This window comes from Eulemur rufifrons, chromosome 4 (genome assembly GCF_041146395.1).
Source record: "Eulemur rufifrons isolate Redbay chromosome 4, OSU_ERuf_1, whole genome shotgun sequence".
NCBI lineage: Eukaryota > Metazoa > Chordata > Mammalia > Primates > Lemuridae > Eulemur > Eulemur rufifrons.
This window is the reverse complement of record NC_090986.1, coordinates 66211831-66234260: the sequence shown is the minus strand read 5'-3', so window position 1 is coordinate 66234260 and position 22430 is coordinate 66211831. Positions and strand designations below refer to the sequence as shown.

The following is a 22430-nucleotide window of genomic DNA, read 5'->3' as shown; positions in this document are numbered from 1 at the left end:
ATTGTTATCTTAGAAAGGAGTGCTCTGGGTTCCTCCCCCCCAAGCATATTATGGGGGTACAAATGTTTAGGTCACATATATTGCCTTTGCCCCACCCGAGTCAGTGCTTCAAGCGTGTCCATCCCCCAGACAGTGCGAACCGCACCCATTAGGTGTGAATATAGCCACCCCCTTCTCCCTTCTCCCATCTGCCTGACACCGATGAATGTTGTTACTACTATATGTGCACTTAAGTGTTAATCAGTTAATACCAATTTGGTGGTGAGTACATGTGGTGCTTGTTTTTCCATTCCTGGGATACTTCACTTAGTAGAATGGGTTCCAGCTCTATCCAGGATAATACAAGAGGTGCTAGATCACCACTGTTTTTTTGTGGCTGAGTAGAACTCCATGGTATACATATATCACATTTTATTAATCCACTCATGTATTGATGGGCACTTGGGTTGTTTCCACATCTTTGCAATTGGGACTTGTGCTGCTATAAACGTTCTAGTGCAAATGTCTTTTTTATAGAATTTTTTTTTACCTTGGGGTAGTTGCCCAGTAATGAGATGCTGGATCAAATTTTAGAACTACTTGTAGCTCTTTGAGGTAGCCCCATATTACTTTCCACAGAGGTTGTACTAGTTTACAGTCCCACCAGCAATGTATGAGTGTCCCTATGTCTCCACATCCATGCCAACATTTATTGTTTTGAGACTTTTTGATAAAGGCCATTCTCACTGGAGATAAGTAATATATCATTGTGGTTTTGATTTGCATTTCCCTGATGATTAGAGATATTGAGCATTTTTTCATATGTTTGTTGGCCATTAGTCTGTCTTCTTTTTAAAAGTTTCTGTTCATGTCCTTTGCTCACATTTTGATAGGGTTATTTGATTTTTTTCTTGCTCATTTTCCTGAGTTCTATATCGATTCTAGGTTATCAGCCCTTTATCAGATGTGTAGCATGCGAATATTTTCTCTCATTCTGTAAGCTGTCTGTTTGCTCTTGTGATAGTTTCCTTGGCTGTACAGAAGCTTTTTTAATGTGATCAGATCCCATTTATTTATTTTTGTTGTTGCTGTGATTGGCTTTGGGGTCTTCTTCATAAATTCTTTGCCTAGGCCAATGTCTATAAGTAAGAGTTTTTCCAAAATTTTCTTCTAGAATTCTTATAGTTTCATGCCTTGGGTTTAAGTCTGTTATCCACCATGAGTTGCTTTTTGTGAGAGGTGAGAGGTGCAGATCCTGTTTCAGTTTTCTACATGTGGCTATCCAATTTTCCCAGCACCATTTATTGAATAAGGATTCTTGTCCCCAGTGTATGTTTTTGTATGCTTTGTCAAAGATTAGATGGCTGTATGAGGATGGTTTTATACCTGGGTTCTCAGTTCTGTTCCATTGGTCTATGACTCCGTTCTTGTGCCAGTACCATGCTGTTTTAGTTACTACAGCCTTGTAGCATAGCTTGAAGTTTTGATCACATTGCCCAGGGGCATGAAGGGATATATGTGAACTAGTCTACTTAGATGTGTGTTCCTTCAGGAGCAGATCAGAGTGGATCCTAGCTGCAGAGTGCTCAAGGGGCAACCCTCCTCAACCCAGCTCACATTATAGTCAGGGGAGATCTGCTGGCTTGAGGTCCTATGTGCTGGCAGAGGCCCAGGAGAAACCACGGAATAGGGGAGGGTGGAAAGGAGCAAGGCCTGCTCCAGACTGCGGGTCTTAGACAGCCCCACCCCACACCCAGACTTTTTGGCTGAGTGGGGCCATTTCATCCCTTCCCTGGCAGCTTTGCCCCAAAGCAGAGAACAGACTTTTGACCCCTGCTAACAGCTTTTGTGGAGCTTGAGGGCAGGCTCACTCAACCCAGCCTCACTCAGCCTCACTCTCCCAACTGCCCCCTGCTGAGGTGGAGAATAAGGACACACCTGGAAGTCCCAGGGCCCCACCCACCACCTGAGACACTAGGGTGCCTCTCCCAAGGAATGAGGGCTGGTTACACGAACCAAAAACAACACTGCAGCCTGCTCCTCCCAGCAAGCGCCACCTACTGACAGGGAAGTCAATTTCCACACCTTTTTACTGCATTTACTGATTCATCATAAAGAGTGTGGTCACCCACAAACACCACCTGCTGGCTCAGAGACTAAACTGGCCGCGTCAGTATCTAAATGAAAATCTAAAGGTAAGAAGCAACAGCTGCTCCAGATGGGAAGGAATCAATGAAAGAACTCTGGAAGTATGAAGAATCAAACTGAAAGCACCCCCAAAGGGGAACACCAGCTCTCTAGCAATGGACATCAACCAAATTCAGAACACTAAAATGACAGAAGAATAATTTCAAACATAAATTGTAAGAAAACTCAATGATATGCAAGAGAAAATGGATACCCAACACAAACCACTAAAAAAATCCAGGACGTGGAAGAAAAATTCACGAAAGAAATTGAAATATTAAAGAAAAATCAAATAGAGCCTCAAGAATAGGGTAGATCAAACAGAAGAAAGAATCTCAGGGATTGAAGATAACACCTTTCAATTAAATAAGTCAGTCACAGAGATAGAACAGAGAAATAAGAGAAAAGAGCAAAACCTACAAGAAATGTGGGATTATGTAAAGAGACCTAACATGAGAACTATAGGCATCCCTTAGGGCGAAGAAGAAAATATACAAAAATTGGATAAACTATTTGAGGGTACAGTGGAGTAAAATTTCCCTGGCCTTGATATCCAGATACTTAGATATCCAGGCACAAGAAGCTCAAAGGACTCCTGGGAGATTCATTGCAAACAGGAAGATACCACGACATATAATCATCAGACTGGCCAAAATAACCATGAAAGAGGCCCTCCTACGAGCTGTGAGGCAAAAGAAGCAGGTAACCTATAAAGGAAAACCCATCAGACTACCTGCAGACTTCTCAACTGAGACCTTATAACCCAGAAGAGACTGGGGCCCCATTCTCATTCTTCTCAAACAAAATAATGCCCAGCCTAGAACCTTGTACCCTGAAAAACTAAGTTTCTTATATGAAGGAGAAATAAAGACCTTCTCAGACAAGCAAAGACTGAGAGAATTCATCACGACAAGACCTGCCCTCCAGGAAGTACTCAGAACAGTGTTACACACAGATCAGCACGATAAACACTCATCGGTATAAAATCATCCAAAAGCTAAAGGTCAAAGGCCAGATACCACAATGGCTCAAGAGAGAAAATAAAGCAACAAAGTTCAACTCAACAGGCTGAACAGAAATCTGCCCCATTTATCAACTTTTTCAATAAATGTGAATGGCTTGAACTGCCCACTAAAGAGACATACGCTGGCTGAATAGATAAATATACATAAGTCAAGTATCTGCAGCCTTCAGGAAACACATCTAACCCACAAGGATGCATTTAGACTCCAGGTAAAGGGATAGAAAACAATATTTCATGCAAACAGAAGCCAAAAGAAAGCTGGCATAGCAGTTCTGATTTCAGATAACTTAGTCTTCAAATCAACAAAAGTAATGAATGACAAAGATGGTCACTATATAAAGGTGAAGAGTACAATTCAACAAGAAGACATAACAATTTTAAATATTTATGCACCTAACTCAGGTGCACCAGATTCATAAAGCAAATCCTACTTTATCTGAACAAAATGATGAACAGCAACACCCCTCTGACAGAACAGGACAGATCCTCCAAACAGAAAATGAACAAAGAAACAATGGACTTAAACAGAACTCCAGAACAAATGGACCTGACTGACATTTATAGAACATTCTACCCAAAAGCCACTGAATATACATTTTTCTCTTCAGCTCATGGGACATTCTCTAAGATTGACCATATCCTAGACCACAAAGCATGTCTCAACAAACAAAGCAAGACTCTGTCTCAAAAAAAAAAAAAAAAATAGAAATTATACCATGTATCTTCTCAGACCATGGTGGAATAAAATTAGAAATCAACTCCAACAGAAACTCTCATCTCTACACAAAGTCATGGAAACTAAACAAACTTCTGCTGAACAATTATTGCATTAAGGTGGTTTTGAAATTTTCTTTTTTGAGGGAAAAAAAAAGCCATATAGTTCAGGGATAATTTTTTTAAATCCCAAGTCATCTGCCTCATTATCCTTATAGATGCCTATCTACTTCTTCTGTCTTTAAAATTGATTCATATGTCATCTGGTTATGCTGGATAATGATCACAGTGTGTTCAACCCCAGGGCTGTTATCAAAGCCTCCTAAAGTGGTACAGAACATCAAAGAGCTGTTGACAGTCTAAAAGACAAATATAGGAACTTAATTTTTTCAACCTAGAGAAAATCCTTATAATCTATTATTGTATAGCCCCTTCAAATGGAGAAGCTATTCAATAATTCCTGGCCAGTAGCCAGGTAAGTCTTTTCCCTTTTTGGAAGTAAGACTGTCCCAATAGCATTCCTTTGAAACCCTATCATTAATATTGACAAATTTGGACTATTAGGATTATCATTTTGTGATTAAGCAATTCCTTGGTCTTTCCTAATTGGTTTCTTTATAAGAAATCGTATAAAAGACATGAAACATACATGAGCAGTTTTCTTGAACACTTGAGTCAATCCTAGTTTAACTTTGAGTCACAGAAAGAAAAAAACTTATTTGTGGAAGTTGACTGCTGTTTGAGCTGATTGCTCTAAGATGCTCAAAGTATGACCCATGGACTAATTTCATCAGAATCTCTTGGATATAAAATGTAAGATTCCTGAATCCAAATATTGGGGTAAGAAGGGGGCATATATTAGAACCACTGTATCTTAAACAAGCACCACAGGTGATTTTTATTCATACCAAAGTTTAAGAACTACTTCTCTAGAACAGAGTTACTCTTTAGTTTAAGAAATCACCTTAAGGGACCGTCTTGGTTTTGAAATAAAGCTAAGGCTTCCAAGGCTGTTACTGGATAAAAGTGGGGACAGAAAACAAAGAGCCAAATTACTTTGAGTAATAATAAGTTCACAAAATTTTGGAAAATTTCCTTGGTGGCTTTAAAGGGAGGGAGTTTTAGGAGGTCCCAGAAATTCAAAAAAATGTGGAAAAGGTCCTTGTTAGAGTGAGGGACCATAGCAACAAAGAAGCAAGATTGGGTCTGAGGAGAATGATGGCTTTGAGAAATTCTCTGTGGTAGGAATGGCCAACATTCAATGTCAAGTTGCTTCCTATTCTGTGTCTTGTTTCTTCTGCTTTTCTGGATGAGCTGTTCCATCCACAGGAAAGTGCAGTAAGCAATGGAGATGGCAACAGGATTAGGAATTCAGAGCAAGTGTTGACCGAAGCCAAGTTCCTTCCCAAGTATCCCTGGAAATGTGGAGGAAGGTTCTGGGTTTCCCAAACCTCACCAAGTCACAATTAGCCAGGACATCCTAATCATGTAGCTATCATTTATTTATTGAGCATAAATGCATGTACCAGGCATTTTCGTGCATTACATTATTTTTAAATCTGCAAAATAGGTATTTTTTATCCTTAGTTTACAGATGAGGAACTGAGGCCCAGAAAGATGGGATAACAAGCCCTAGATCAATAAATCAATCAATTAGTAATAGAGCTGAGATCCAAGCCTAGATTTACCTGACCCCAAAGCCTGTCTCTCCTCCCCTTACACTTCTCGGAGACAAACAAAAGCTTCTGGCTGCTTTAACTGTGGTGCTTCCAGGTCAGCCGCTCTCACCTCCCTCTCCTCTTCCAGACTTGCACTTGTTCCCCAACCAAAGAGAGGAGCAATAGCAATCATCTTCTCTGTAGCTCTAGTCAGAGTTAGGACCCCCACTGTTGTCCAGAGAATTCAGCCAGGACACCCCTCCCACCTCAATCTGCCATCCCATTTCTCTCCTCTTCATCACTAAACTTTTCTTCCTAAACTTCCTAAATGTCTCCACTTGCTGTTTGATTTCTTAGTCTTTCCCTCTCTCTTCAACTCATTTTTTTTTTTCAAGAACTGTGAAGGCTCTAAGATTTTATCCTCCTTGCAAGCTAATAATTTCACATGCTATGGTTTCATGGATGCTGGCAGAAGATATGGGTCTTTTGGGTGAAAGGATTATATCACTGACGGCACAGCAAGCGGCACCAATGTCATGTTCAGTCAGTTCTCTTGCTTTCCAGGTCTCACCTGGAAAACATGGAGAGGCTCAGGTGGATGCTGCACCTGCGGTGGGTTTGTGTCACCACTGAGGAACCCTAAGCTTAGGAAACCCCCAATCTTTTATAATGGGCTGCAAGAAAACCTGTTCAACCTTTATCCCAGAAGAAGACATATCTTTATTATATTGGATGGTAAACAAATGTGCCCTCTGCTCTGATGTTGGACACTATCACTATTTTCCAAGGCTGTTTGCCAAATAAACATCCTTGAAAAGATAGTCTAGAACAATAGATGTTAGTGCCTCTGTTCACAACATGTACAGAAATACTTGAGTCCCATGGAGAATAATCTCCCCAAACATTCCTGTATCTCTTTCCAGTAGTCATACAGAAGATTGCTCTCTAGAAAACGACCAGCAATCTCCTAATTTCCCAATCCAACAAGCTTTAGAGTCCTGGAAGGAACATAAAAGAACAACATTCAATCAGCCAGCAAATATTTATTGGGCACCTGCTATGTGCCAGGCACGGTGCAAGCCAAAATAGGCATGGTCTTTGTTCTAATGTAGGGAGCAACAGATATTAACCTAGTATTTACACATACTACAATGTAACTAATCTAATGTGGTAAGCCGAAAGAGGAGAAGGTACATAGTGGCAGGACAGCTGACATGAACAAGGGATCTTGAACTTATCTGGGAGGTCAGAAATGTTTTCCCAAGAATGTCCCTTTCAAGCTGAGACCTGAAGGACAAGTAAGAGATAAGATAGCTAAAAGAGAAAAGGGCATGTCCAGAGAGCCTGTGGCTGTTGAGGTCACAGTACTTTTTAGAAATTAAAAGAAGGCTAAGAAGTCTTCTGTCCAGGAAGCAAGGGGAAAGTGGTGTGAGATGAGACTGGAAAAGGCAAGCAGGAATATACCTCACATGGTCTTGTAGTGATGTAGGCCACCTTACAAACTCTAGTCTTATTCTAGATCAACGTGAAGCTATTGAAGAGTTTTATGGGAGAAGTGACCTAATCTTACTTGCTTTTCAAAAGATTATTTTGGCTGCAAAGTGGAGAATAAACAGAAGTTCCCAGAATGCATGCAGTGAGACCAAATTACATTGGTGGTGACTGAACAGAAGTAGACAAATTAAAGAGATTTTAGAAACAAATTTGCCAGGGGTTAATGCTGCAACAAATATGGAGAATGGAGATGAGGGAGATGTTAGGGATGACTACTAGATGTTTGATTTGAACAACGGGATAGACGAAGGAAAAGGAAAACGAGAAGAGTTCATAAACACAGACTAAATTTTGTAACTTTGAGACATTAAGTGCGTAATTCAGTGAAGCACTTGGCTTCAGATTTGGAATTTAGCAGAAGTGGCTGGCCTAGAGGCACATATATGGAAATCACTGGCATATAGATAACTAAAGCCATCCGTGCGAGTGATGCTGCTTAGGCCAAGAGATTATAATGAAAATAACCTAAAAGGGAAGAACCTAAAATTGATTTTTTAGGTTCTTTAACATTTAATAGCTTAGGGAAAGAGCAAGAATCCTCAAAGGAATCAGAGAAGCAGTGTCCAGCAATGTAGGAAGAAAACCGAGAAAATGCAGTGCCAAAGAAGGAAGAAGAAATGTTTAAGAAAGAATAGTGGTCAAAGTGTTGAGTATTGTTGAGAGGTCAAGAAAGATGAGGAGTAAAAATGATCCTTATTTAATTCATAAGGCAAATGAAGCACTGAGAAGTAACTTGTTCAAAGCCAACATAAATTCTTGTCCCTCTCTGTGTTCCCAGAGAACTTGTACTGGTGCACGTGCTAGGATCATTTATTAATATGTGTGTTTTATTCTCTCCACAGGACATAAATTCCTGTCTTTACTTGACTCAACCTTACAGCACTGCATGTTGTTGACCATAATCTCTAGGTCTACTTCAATGACATTCTTAAATTATGTGTTAGTCTCTTTTAAAATAGCTGTTCTTCCTCATTCTGCCTGTACATGTAGGTATGCCCCAAACATACTTTTTTAATATGTGGTTGTTTTTTTTAAATGCCATTTTTTGGCCTCCCCTCAGAACAAAGGAATAAGAATCTTGAGGGGTAGATTGCAACAAATTACTAGCTTAAAGTCTGGAAACCACTAGCTTAGTCCCAGACCAAACAGAGTTGGGCAACAATAGGGAGAAGCCACCCAATTTACCCATATTCTAATAAAATCTGATAAAATCCTCATACTTTAAAACAATATACAGTTATACTTCAGTTATTCCAAAATCAGCTTGCTAGTAATTTTGTCTGGAAGAGGGCCAAATCTGGAAGTTAAGAAAGAAAAACATCTCTCACAGGGAAAGAAATTTTGGTAGCAAAGAGCAACGAAAATATCTCAAGATACCACTTGATAGAGAGTCACTGTCCTATTTACTGACCAGAAGAAACGGAACCTCTCATTAGTTGTGGGTATAAAACATCTGATCAATCATCACCTGGAGCCACAAGAAAAGCAGCCCAGAGAGAAAAGAGTAAAAACTAAACAGTAAAGCAGAAAGAGTAAGAGCAAGGATCAGAGTGGATAAACAGGCAGATGAGAAGATGAGAAGCAGTGACAGATGCTAGAAAAGGTGATGGAGAACATTGCAAAGAGAAAAAAAGAGAGCGCCAAAATGAGGATTCTATATACTTCCGCAATCCTCTGGGACCTAAGCTATGGCCAGGGTATCACGTTTGATGGTCAGTCAGCAACAAAGGATTTCATTAACCATTGTATTCTTTAAGAATGTAGAGAGTAAGTTTATTTTAAAGGGATTTCTGTAAAATGGTTTTAGGAATCGCTATTTTAAAAGGACACACAATTAATAATCAGAAATAAAGTTCAGACATGGAGCTTGGTTACATCCGTCACCATTTTTGAAAGGTCAGTTACTGGGGTAGGAATCCCCTTCCCAGGACTACCCTCTCCTCAACTCTTCAGGAGGGAACTGTAGAAGCAACCGGCCAGCCCTTAGGCATTATTGCAGCGCCCCCAATTGCTTGAGGCTTGAGGAAATCTCTGCTGCGTTCAGTTGTAAGTCTTCGTGCTGTTATAAAAAATTAAGGTAATGGGTTTCCACACGATTTGGCCAGCGAAAAGACCATGAAATTAATCCCCCTCCCCCTGGTTTCAACTGAAGTAAAACTCTAAATATTTTTGCTTGCTATCCCGATCCCAGGCTTTAAACGTTTGGGATTGGAAACACCCAAGCCCACTTCAGTTGGCTTCCTAGTCCTTGGGGGAGTGTCTTTAAAAGCACCTGCCAGTGTTAAGTTCTGGTGCTTTCGGAAATGGGCTGACTAGGAGCGTCTCGGGGAGTCTTTTAAAATGTGGATTGAGAATTGTGTGAGTGACCCTAAGAGGGTGAATTAACTCCACTTTTCCCGAGTGGGCTCAGAGCCTGGCCGTGGCGGATGCTACGACCACGAAGGCGCAGCCAGGCCTCGGGAGAGAGCCAGGAGCCCGGGAGGGCTCTGAGCGCTCCGGGAACCCGACAAGGGCGTTCGGACGCCAAGCGCCGGCGGCTCCTCTGGGACTCGCGCTCCCGGGAGAGACCCGCGGCGCAGGGAGGGGGCTCCGAGTGCCGGCCGGTCGGGGGCGCCGTCGGCGGGGCTCGCGCAGCCGCACTCGGCACGCCGACTGCGGGCTCCTCCTCCCGGCTCCGTAGTAAGCATGGCGGCGGCAGCGTTCGTGGTCCCTCGGGTGAAACAGAAAGCGGGAGCTACACGGAGAGGGAGCGAAGAGCGGGGCTGAGGCGGCGCCGTCACTGCCGGGAAACAACCTCAACAGTCAGCGCGCCAACGGCCGCGGCGACCCCGAGAGCTGGCTCTGCAGCTGAGGTAGAGAGAGAACGATCAGGAACCCGAAGAAGAGGCGCTAAGGGAGCCGCCTTCCTCTGCATCAGAACGGCGTGAGTCGGAGGTGAGAGCCTGGGCACTCCCTCCGCAAAAGGGGGACATCGAGCTGCCCCAGCCCCGTCCCGCCCCGGAGCAGGCTCCGCGAAAACCGTTAGGCTGGGGCTGGGGGCCGGGGCACCGGGCAGGGTTCGGCCCCGTCGAGGGGCCCGGCCCACCCTGCTGTGGGCAGAGGAGGAGTGGGACCGGGGCCGGGACCCGTCAAGTTGTCTAGCACCTGCTGGGCCGAGCCTCGCCGGGACGCGCTAGCGGTGGCGCAGCCGGGGGCGCCATCCAGCCCGAGGGAGGCGGTGCGGGGGCCGGGCGGCCCTCCCTTCTGTCCCCCGCCTCCCACCCGGCGGCCGGCGGCCGGCGGCGAGCCGCGTAGCTCCGGAGGGCTCGTGCGGGTGGAGGAGGGTTGGGAGGGCGGGTGCGGGGTCCTCCGGGCGTCCGCCAAGCTTTCGGCTTTGGCCACCGGGCAGCTGCAGAACTTGAACGCTTTTCTGGAGGGAGTTTCCCCCCGGCGCTCATCCTGGGGTTAAAACCTCGAAAACCCGCCCTTCTGTTTGATCCTGTGTGGCTACTGCCACTACCTGGCAGTTCCTCTCTCTGGGTGAGTTAACCACCTGTTCAGTTGAGAGGTGGACTCGAGGCTGCAGTCCTCGCCCTGTTTAACAACCTGGATCATCGAACTTTTGACACGGCTTTGGAAGGACGTCATGTGTTAGGTAAAGGAAAATGGATAAATAATTTCGTCGTCAAATTGTGATTAGAAAGGGGGCTGTTTTAATGAATGTGATCGTATAATCGTTCTTTTGTTAAACTGTTAGCGTTAAAAGCCTTGGGATATTTCAGAGGGGGGAATGTAATGGTTGGTTGCTCAAGGTGCTGGGGTTGTGAATTAGACATTTTCTTTTATGAGATTTTACGTAGGTTCCTTTGGACACCTTTGTGGCTGACCATCTATTAACTAAGAATCACAGGCTCACGATTTTTTTTTTTCTTTTTGCGGTATAATCCTCATTATGTGTTCACTGTGGACTTTTAAAACTGAGCAACATAATTATTTTGCTTCTTACTGTGGTGTGTTTTTAGTTCTTGAAACCAAAGTGTATGTTTTTCTGTATCGTAGAAATGAATAACAGTTGAACTCCTACTATAATATTTTATCACCATGCTGTTACCAACACCAGTACTAAACATATGCCACTCTGGAGTTTGAGCCATATGTTAGGCAGAAACGAATTGAGTTTTGTGGCGCTGATCATGTGTTTGGGTAAATGTTTAGTTTTTGTGTATTCGCTAACTATGTAATTCTTGTCATCTTGTAAGTTTTCTTTAAATCGCCTAAAAATATTCAAATGAAATGAGTCCTTTGCCTTTTTATAAAGTGTTCACTGAAACAGATGGTGGGCCTAGGAGAAAACAGTGATGAGGGATTTTTAACACATCTTTTATAAAATATAACCTAAAATTTTGCTTTTCGATTTTTAGTCTACTAATTCTTGCTATCACTAATAATACGAATTAGTGGGAAGAAGGGATGATGACTTGACAGGAAAAATCATGTTAAAATTTTTATATTAAATTTTATATTAAAGATTTTTTAGCACTATTACATTAAATTTTACTGTTTCTTCTTTCCTTTATAGATTATCTGTCAGTTTTTTGTGTGTAGGTTAACTGGAAAATTTTTTATCCTAGGCTGTCTACGTTTAGCCACCTGTATGCTTCTGAATTAACTCCATTTTCCCTTTTGTCTGAATCCTCCAAATCATTGAATGTTCAGGAAAAATAAAATTCTGAACATTAACACTGGCCCCAGTCAAGCATAATTATAAGGGTAATTTGCTTCTCCCAAATTAATGACATATATTTGAAAAAACAGATTCTATGATAATCTTCTTTTGGTGACATCTGTGTCATCACTTCCTCTCTTCATGTGAGTAATTGAGAGCTGGTTTATTTTACTACGCATTGAATGATTACATTTTACTTGTCAAATTTCTACAATATAATATTAAGCATATTTTATTGCTAATTAGAAAATTTGTTCCTCTGCCCCTACCAGCCAGACGTAGGTAAGGGCTGAGAGATTCTATAAAACCTACAAAAAAGAGGGAATGAATGATTAATATTCTCATTGTCTTTTGTAGTTTTACCTAGGTAAAGAGCATTTAATTTATAATTTGTCCATTTTTGGTTTAGACTCATGGGTTATATATGTATGATTGTTTTAAAACATTTTTTTAAATGTTCATACATCCAAGGCTTGTACACCTTATAATTTGCCTACATTTTTAAAATACAATTTGATGAAGTAACCAAAAGGGTTTTTTTTTTCCTTTAAATGTTCTTGGTGCATTTTTCCATAAAAATGAGTCTAGATGGTATCTTTGAGAGTGATATAGGAATATGCACATGATTTCCAATTTTATTGGCCAGGTAATCGATAAATGATTGGTGTTTTTGTTTTCCTTCTTTCATTAGCAATCTCTAGCAGACTTCAAATAAATTCACAATATTATAACTCCAGAGATTTAGAATACTATGCATGTCTATTCCATTGTCTTGTACTGCTTCAGTTTATCACATTGCAAAACAAGAAATATGGCCCCCATGTGTATCAATGTCAAGAGCTGCTTGTCAACAGAAAATTAGTGGCTAATAGTGTTGAAAGGCAAATTTTGTTCTTTTATGTGTATTATAAGCTTTGATAATTTTCTTATTATTTTGGTCTTATTTTATTTCAGAGAATTATTCAGGGATCTCTTTTTATCTCTTTATTCTTATCTTTCTATCCTCCCACTATTTTGATTTTGCTTGTCTTTAATATATACTTTCTAAGTTTGCAGTGTAGCTTGTGATCTACAAGTTCCTTTATGGGTATCATCTTTTGATATTTCCAATCACTTATCACCCATTACCGGTCCTCAGGCTATTTTTTTCTCCAAGATAGAGAAGTGTACTTGAGAGATGGCATGTGCTCACAGGATGATGAGCTATTGTTAAAGTGGGGATACAAACACAGTCTAATGTGCTTCTTCCTTCAGGTAGTTTACAAACGAGTTAGGAATACTAGACTAATACAAAGGGGAGAAGTCATTAGCAAAATATATGAGATGGCATTATTAAATTTTGTGGTACCAACTGTAATTTAAAGGAAAGTGAGGCCAGTGAGGGCTAGAACCACCCTGCGAGGCATTTGAAGGAAGTCAGACTTGAAACTTCGGAGGGATTTAGATAGCAAAGGGAAAGACATTCCAAAAGAGATTGGCAGAGTTGGAAGTAGTAGGAAAGAGACTAGTTTGAGAGCATCCAAGGACAAATGTTAGGAGGAAGGAAGAAAGACGTTAGGTAGAGATTTTAGCTAAGCCCCAGGGCATGGTCAGAAGAGGAATAGACAGGGCTGGACAAGACAGTTTGGCTGTATCATTAGGAACCTATCACTGAAAGAACTATACATCTACTTTGACTTTGACGTATTAATAGTTTAAGCTTTATGTATAATGGATAGATTATATGTATTGGTTTATATAGCTTAGATTAGGGGTCAGCAAACTTTTTCTATAGAGAACTAAGGGATAAATATTTTAGGCCTTCCAGGCCATTTATAGTCTCTGTTGAATATTCTTTATTGCTAGTTTTTTTACAATCTTTTAAAAATATAAAAAACCATTCTTAGCTCAAGGGCCAAACAAAAACAAGCCATCTGTGAACTGGATTTGGCCAGTGGGCCTAGTTTGCTGACTCCTAGCTAATAATTAGCTAAGTAATTGTCCATATAGCAAGCACATACTGTGAAATATCTTCTATCGTTTTGTCTACATGATTGTTTGGTGTATTTTATGACTATCACATATATTTTTTGTTATGTAATACTAAAAGTAAAGAAAATATTGCAGACATAAGTACTGCTGTAATTGTTATTTTGTTATTTTGTGGCCAAACCTCTAGCAAGAGCCTAGAATAGGTCTCAGAACTAGGAAGTGAAAGAAGAAAAGCCTTTGAGCCAGGCCTTACAGGAGTGAAAATAGCTACACAGTGGCTTGATTTAGAATTTGTATAAGGTTAGGTATAGCAACTGCCTATGCTGGTTTTACATTTTTTTAAACTACAGCTGGCACCTTAGCTAGGGTGCTGTGTCCTGTAAGTGACAACTGGGGAACAAGCAGTAGGAAATCTTGTTCTTCAGAGTAGTCTAGGATGAGTTAGTGAAGGGACAAACAGTGGAATCTCCTGCAGTAACGCCAGGAAGAATCACTGTGTTATGGAACAGTCTAATAATTAATATTTGCATTAATGAGCTTTAGTTGTGCAGATTAAGACAGGGAAAAAGGACCTAGAAATCTTAAAAAATTTTAAAATATTTCCACTAAGATTATCAGTTATTTTGAAAATTCATTTATATGAAGCATCTCTTTCATGTTTTTAAATTTATAGATATGTATTTCTAAGCAATTATTTTTCCTTTAGCACACTGTAGTTCAGGTACCATTACCAGGTGAATAGTGGTGCCTCAGGTTATGGCTGCATGAATCAGTTGGCTAGGTTTACTCTATATTTTGTGGCCTCAAAAAAAGCAAGAATATTGCATAAGAGTGTTCTTTGATTCAGCTGGCATTAGTAAATATGTTCTTTATATCAGGGTTGGTATTAAGCACTAAAATAAGTAAAGATGTTTAAGATAGGGAGTTGCCTGCATAGCATCAGTGGTGTTTCCTTTTTCCTGTTAAGAACATTAAAATCAACCAAACAAAACAAAACCACAAAACTTAACTTTTATACTTTTGTTTATTATTAGCATTTTTCATACTTTGTAAGTATATATACAAGCTTAAGTTTTAAGGCAATATAAACCTTTGCAACTAATTTTCAGCCTTCATAAACTGCTACCTACTAAAACTGTGACTTTTTAAATTTTGCCTTAAGGAGAAATTCATGCCCTTTCCCTCCTTTTGTCAATGCTTGAAACAACCTCACCATTCCAGTTGTTTCTGTTTGCAAAATAGAAGATAAAGTACCTTGGATGATGATTCAAAAGTCTAGATCCTAGTTCCAGCTTCATCACTTATTAGCCATATGATTCCAGGTTAGTTTTTTCCAATCTTGATTTTCTTCTAGTCCTTAAAATGGAGAATAATATCTATCCTGTTTTCCTCACAAATATTGTGAGAACCCAAAGAGATGTTGGAAACCGTGAGGATTAAAGTATGTACCATATACTTTACGTTAATACTACTATATTGGAAGCAATACAGCCTTTTTTAAAAAATAAATAAGACCAGAAATCTTGAGTTCAAGCCTTATCCTCCAAAGTTCTGTAAACATAGTATGTTTTTTCCAATAAACATTTAGTTTACCGAAAAGTTTTAACTGCTTTCTTGGCAAACAAAATGTGTATAAAAACTTCCATTCTTATTAATCTTTCAGTACTGTTCATATCCAATGCCTCTGTCCCTTTTTGCAAGGGAAACTGATCTTCTATTTCAAACAACTTCAGCTGTTCTTTCCATAGTGGGGTAAAAATATGCAAAACATGCATTCCTTATGGTTTTCTTTTTTTCAAGGGGAAGACTATTTCTGTATCTATAGTAATAAGATCTACTTGAATTCTCATTGGATTTTAGGCCCTATACTTGGTTGTTTTTAAAAATCCTACATAAACCTGCCAGATAAATGGTGGTACTCTCATTTTACAGATGAAACCGTACCTCTGATTGACTTCCAAATCTCTTCCTCCCTCACTTCTTGAGATCTCTATGTGCTATGTGCTCAAAATACAAAGCAAGTATGATGTATACTTAGAAATAAACCTTGATGTAAATTCATTTAAATTTGATAAATTAGATTGTGTGCTAATCGGGCCCTATCAGAAATACTGAAACGCACATTTTTTGTTTTTCTTTCTCAGAATCCACATTTTAATGTATATTTGGACAGAATTCTTTAAAAAAGTTATGTGATTTCTTCACTATCTGATCCCCCAGTGAGAGGTTACTTTAATTGATTTATGTATATAGTTTACTTCAGTAAACCTACCGCTATATAATTTTGGAGGCAAAAAAATCTTCCTACTTCTCCAGGGGTTCTAAACAGATACATAGTTTAGTACATTTTAAAGCAGAGTTTAGAATTTTCTTTAAAAAGTTATATGCTTTGTTTCACAGAAATATGTAACAATGACTTTTGTTGAAATCTAGCTTGAAGGCATAGTCATTTCATTTATACTAAAATCAGTTTTTTTTAAGATTTGCTAAATAAAAAGAAAAGTGAAAACAATGTATAATTTGTGATTTCATTATGTTTAAATTTTCTAGATTTTTTGGTTTTCTTAAGACAGCCATTCTCATTATGGCTTTATTCTTAAGACTTGATTTTTCCATGTACTATTTTCATTTGCAATATATACTTTTTAAAAACATTTTAGTATAATAGTTTGTGAAGTACCTTTTTGTTTCTTTAGTAACTTTTAGAACCAGCTATTTCTGATACTTCAGATCAGTATTCCTTAAATGCCATAGTATGCCAAAAGTTTTATCTTTTTATCACTTGAACCTTATTAAAACTGACCTAATGTATGTGATAGAGTAGACTTTAGGTAAAACATAGGGACAACTGTCCCTCTAACCATCTTTTAGGCTGCTTTTAGGCTAATATCCCAATTCTAGATATTAAAATCACACCGCAATTATTATTGCACTAATTATAATCTCCTTTGTCTGTCTTTGAGAGTCCATACCCTGTTGATATCCTGTTACTATATCAATTCCTACTACTTTCCAACTTTGTAGTATAGTGTAAAGAGCATATGTTTTACATTAGGTGGAGATAGATTTGTTTGTTGGCTTCTTCCCAATACTGGCTATGTATAAACATGAGCATGCTACTTTACCTGTGTGAGCCTTAGTTTCTTCATTTTACAGTAGAGTAATAGTAGTAGCTATCTCTTAGAATAGTCTGTTGCTAATACAAGGATTAAAAAATAGAGGCCATTTAACATGGCAAGTAAAATGCTTATCATAGGATATTTATATCTAGAACTTTGACAGACATCTCTAATCATTTTTACTCAGGTATCCTATTCTTATTCTCATTGTTCATTTGTCCATCATTTGTTGAAATCTTAAAATGACCTAGATACTTAGGATGTCACAAAAATGAGTATCATATTCCTTTCTCTCTAGGAATTCACAGACTAGGATAGGGTAAGAGATAATGACTTGTAAATAAACACACATTTTTAAATTAAAAGTCAATAAAATACCTCTTCTCCTGCCTCTCTTCACTTGTGTAAGTCCTTCTTGTCTTTCAGTACTTAATTGCCATATGTTTCCGTAATGCAGATTATCTGGATGGTATATATAACATTGTAGTGTATATATATTTTTTACTTATCTATGTCACTACTGGACTGTGAACTCCTTAAGTTTGAACAATACTGCTGGGGTTGGCAATTTTTTTTGATATAGGAACAGATAGTAAATATTTTAGTCATTTTGGGCCACATAGGCTCTGTTGCAACTACTTAAACTGTGCTATAGGAGCAAAAAACAGCCATAGATAAATTATAAACAATGGGAGTGACTGTGTTCCAGTTAAACTTTATTTACCAAATATAGGCAGCAGGCCAGATTTGGCCTGTAGGCCTTAGTTTGCCAACCCCTGCAATGCTGTATTCTGTGTACCTGGCAAATACAAGACACTCAGTAAAAATATAATTAATATGTATTAAACACTTTTTATGTCCTAGGTGCTATTCCAAACAACTTGACATGTATCAGTTTACCTTAAAACAACCCTCTGAGGCAGATACTATTGTCACCATTTTCAAAACGAGGAAACTGAAGCACAGATGAGTTAAATAACATGCCTAAGATCATACAACTAGTTAGTGAAAGATCTGGGATTGGAGCCCATACATTCTAACTCCAGAGGCCTGGGCTTCTAACTGTTAAATCATATCAGTTCTCATATGTTGAGTCCAGGAATGTAATGATGATTCAGTGTTAGGAAACATATTAATGTAATTCACTATACTAGTAGATTAAAGGGGAAAAATATATGATTAGAGTGCCATGGCATCAGCCTAGCTAACAACAACCTCAAACTCCTGGGCTCAAGAGATCCTCCTGTTTCAGCCTCCCCAGTAGCTGGGACTACAGGCGTACGCCATGACGCCTGGATAATTTTTCTATTTTTAGTAGAGACGGGGTCTCGCTCTTGCTCAGGCTGGTCTCGAACTCCTGAGCTCAAGCAGTCCTCCCACCTCAGTCTCCCAGAATGCTAGGATTACAGGCATGAACCACCACACCCAGCCCCTAGTAACTCTTAATTAATAAGAACCTTACAAAGGGTTACTACCAGAAACCTATATCAAATGTCAGTGAAATATTAGAAGCGCTTTCATTAAAATAGGAACATAGCATTAGTCCAAATGACTTAGCCAGTACATTAAGAAACAAAAATAATAATTCACCTCTAAATACTGGGGGAGAAATATATCACTGTTATTATTTACAATTGATGTGATTGCTTACTTAGACAATACAAGGTGGTCAATTAAAATGATTGGAATTAAAAAAATGATTTCAGCCTGGGCACAGTGCTTCATGCCTGTAATCCCAGCACTTTGAGAGGCTGAGCCAGGAGGATCAGTTGAGCCCAGAAATTTGAGGTTGTAATGAACTATTATGGTGCCATTGCACTCTAGCCCAGGTGACAGAGCGAGACCCTGACTCAAAAAAAAAAAAAAAAAAGGTAAAAAAAGAACAAAAAATGATTTCAGTGAACCAACAGGCATAAGATAAACTTAGAAAATTCGTTAGCTTTCTTATACATTAGTAAGAACCACTATGAAATACAATAAGAAAAAGCAGAAGCCTAAACTATAAAATACTTCAGAAATTTTTAAACTGTATCTTATTAATAGCTATATAAAGAAAACCACAAGAAGATGTGAATGGATAGAGGAGTACTGTGTTTCTGAATTTGTCAATTTGATACTATAGAAATGGCAGTTTTCATTAAATTAGTCTGTAATGTGAAAGTAGTTATAATGGGAAATTCAACAGGATTTAAAAAACGGAATTTGACATATTGGTGGCTCAAATTTTGAGAAAGGGGCATGCAAAGAATGGATAAGTAAATTTTAAAAAGAAGTGTAACAAAGGGGAAGAGACCCATTAAAAATCAAAACATATTGTAAAATTACAATTATTAAAATAATAAGATATTTGGAGTAGGAGTAGGCATGTTCATCAAAGGAACCAGAATAAAGAATTCAGGAGAAGATCCAAGGATAAAGAAGAATTATGTGATAGACTAGTGAGTAATGGAAGAACTAGTCTATAAATGGTGTGGGACAATTGTCTTACCTAGTTTGAGTAAAGATAATTAGGTACCCACTTCATGACACTTTCAAAACTAAGTTCCAGATGGACTAAATTATCTGCAAATAAAAAACAAAATGACAGAGGTTTTAAAAGTAAAGTAAAAAAAACAATTAGAGCAAAGAAGATCTTTTAAGTGAGACATCAAACTTAGATGCTATTTAAAAAGGCAAGCAGTAGACTGGGATAAAATATTGGACATGCAATAATAGACAAAATTAATATTTAGAGTATATGGTTTACCTGCAAATCAATATGAAAAAGATAACTTGGTGGAAAATGGGAAAGAATGTAAGCAGGAAATTGTTAGAAGTAAAAATATAGATAGCCTATAAAGCTTTGAAAAGGTATTTAACCACACCAGTAATCTCAGAAGTTTAAAACATCAATGAGATATGATTTATAATAAATCTTTGCTAGTAAAATTGGCAAAAATTGGAAAACCTTAATAATAGTGTGAAACTGGAAAGTAGGCATTCATATACTTTTTTTTTTGAGACAGAGTCTTGCTCTGTTGGCCGGGCTAGAGTGTCATGGCGTCAGCCTAGCTCACAGCAACCTCAAACTCCTGGGCTCAAGCAATCCTTCTGCCTCAGCCTCCCCAGTAGCTGGGACTACAGGCATGAGCCACCATGCCTGGCTAATTTTTTCTATATATTTTTAGTTGTCCAGATAATTTATTTCTATTTTTAGTAAAGATGGGGGTCTCGCTCTTGCCCAGGCTGGTCTCGAACTCCTGACCTTGAGCGATCCTCCCGCCTCGGCCTCCCAGAGTGCTAGGATTACAGGCGTGAGCCACTGCGCCCGGCCCATTCATATACTATTGAACAGAGTATAAATAGCTTAATTTTCTTAGGAGGAAAGTTTAGCAATATCTATCAATTTAAAATGTGCGTACTTCTGAACCAAAAGTTTTATTTCTATATATCTCTAATACAGAAATGCTATTGTATGTTCATATAAAATATTACATGATTATTCCCTGCAAAGGAAGAAATGTATGAAGGAAAACAGGAAGTAATCTGAATATTAGAATAGTTAAATTATGGCATGCCGTTACCCTGGGTATTAGGCACTCATGAAAAAGCATGAAGTAGCTATAGATGTACTTCTTTAGGAAATTCTTAAGATATTTTACGTGAATGAGCAAGACCCAATACCATACAATGCACAAAAGGAATATATGTGATTTCGTTTATGTAACAGCTACTCCCAGAAAACCTAATATACAGGTTAAGTGCAGAGAAAAAGACTGAAAGGGTACACACCACAGTTGTTAGCTGTAGAAAGGGAAGTTGGGGGCAGGAAAGAGTTAAAAATAACGTTTGTATATTTTTAAATATGAGCAAGTACAACTTTTGTGATGTAAAAAATGTGATAAAACATAAGGGCGTTTGTTATCATTGGTCCTTATTAGGACCATACCTTCTGGTTGGACAGCTTTGATGTATGTCTGTTTTCCCTGTTCAGTTTTTAATAGCACCCTTCACTTGAAGAAGCTTCCCAGTTGGTGTCTGAAGTTATTGTTGGTGCTTTTAGAAATAGCAATTCAGTATACTATTGGGTCTGAAGCTGTGTTAAAATAGGTTAAAGAAATGGGAGTTGTACCAGTGATTCAAAACCTTTGTAACCATAACTGCCAACCAAGACAATTTTAGTGCACTTTATTTTCAGAATTTCTGTTATAAAAGCATTTTTCTTCTTTAAATATAAAATTGTAATTTTGAATGTAGTTGTTTTCAAGTCCCATATGTCTTGACATTTTGATTCCGCTCCCCTTTAATATTAGAACCTAATATTTTAAGACAGTTGATGCTAGAGGTCAGGAGAGGAGTCAGCAGCTTGAGAGAAAGACTGTAAATAAAAGGAAGAGTAAAGAAAATAAGAAGGGAGAAGATGAGTATGTTTAAAGGCAATAATTTTTAACCCAGGTATAGTCGTAGATTTATAAACAAAGAGTCTACTCAGCTCAAAAAGAGAGGAGTTTAAAATACTGGGTTTTACAGACAAATTTCTTACAGAAAATAAGGAAATGTTTCTTGATTTTCTTATGATAAAATTCTCTATTTGGAAGGAATTAATGAAGGAAACATGGTAAATATGGTAAATTTATAGTAATATAATAGCTTTTACACAGGAATTCAAACCCTTCTGTTGTGAACTTAGATGCCACAGTGTTACTGTGGCCAGAAAATATACAGATACTGCTTGCTGGTTTGGTCTTTAGTAAAGTCACTCTGATGAATGTAACCTAGAATTTGAAGTTGTAAAAGAGCAAAGTTAACAATCTGTAATATAAAAGCTAGTACTTCTGAAAAGGGCAATAAAATATTTAGAGATGAAAATAGAATTATTCCAGGTATAATTACCTTTTGGCTCTAAATGTAGCATATGTGCTTTGAAGACTTCAGACACCTAGAGCTATACTATGGGGTTTAAGAAGATGGTTACTTTTTTAAATATCAGTCTTTTGTGCACACTATCAATCCTTTAATGGATTGGGATTGATTTCTTTGTTTCTATAGTTTCTTAACTGCATGTATTTTTGTGATGTATTTTTGATCAAGATTTCCTTTGAAGTCTTGTTTTAACAAGATTTTTGTATTAGTATTAGGGTGTAATTTCTTAGCAGAGAAATGGAGGTTGTATCTTTTAAATACTTAATTAAATTAAGTTATGTTTAGTATATCTGACTAAGGAGGGTAATGACAATGGTTCTCAATGCCCCCTCACTTTTAAAACCTTGTTTTACTTAGGGAGCATAAAAGAGTGAGGACCACACATCCTACTCATATTACCCCTTCTGCCTTTCCAGTGAACAATGAAATTGGAGAAGAATAAGATAAATAACTTACAGTAATTTGTTGCTAGCAATCTGTATATATTATTGTTTCCCTTATAAGGCTATAACTATGTATACTTGCTTTTATGAGGTTAAACTATATGACATTGCTGATACTGTAAAGTTTTTGACCTTAAATGACAATTTCATATAGTTCAACCTATTACATGGCTG

The 22430-nt window shown here is 38.3% G+C and overlaps 1 protein-coding gene across 2 annotated transcripts in view; it reads left to right on the top strand.

The window, feature by feature from the left end:
• Nucleotides 1-9781: 9781 nt before the first annotated feature.
• Nucleotides 9782-22430, top strand: part of FNDC3A (fibronectin type III domain containing 3A) — a 135568-nt gene continuing 122919 nt past the window's right edge. The window contains exon 1 of one of the 2 annotated variants that reach the window (XM_069467714.1): nt 9782-10050. The gene's annotated coding sequence lies outside the window, so the exon portion shown is untranslated. Of the gene's footprint in view, nt 10051-10491; nt 10751-22430 lie in introns of those variants that run through there. The other variant, XM_069467715.1, reaches the window with a different exon arrangement.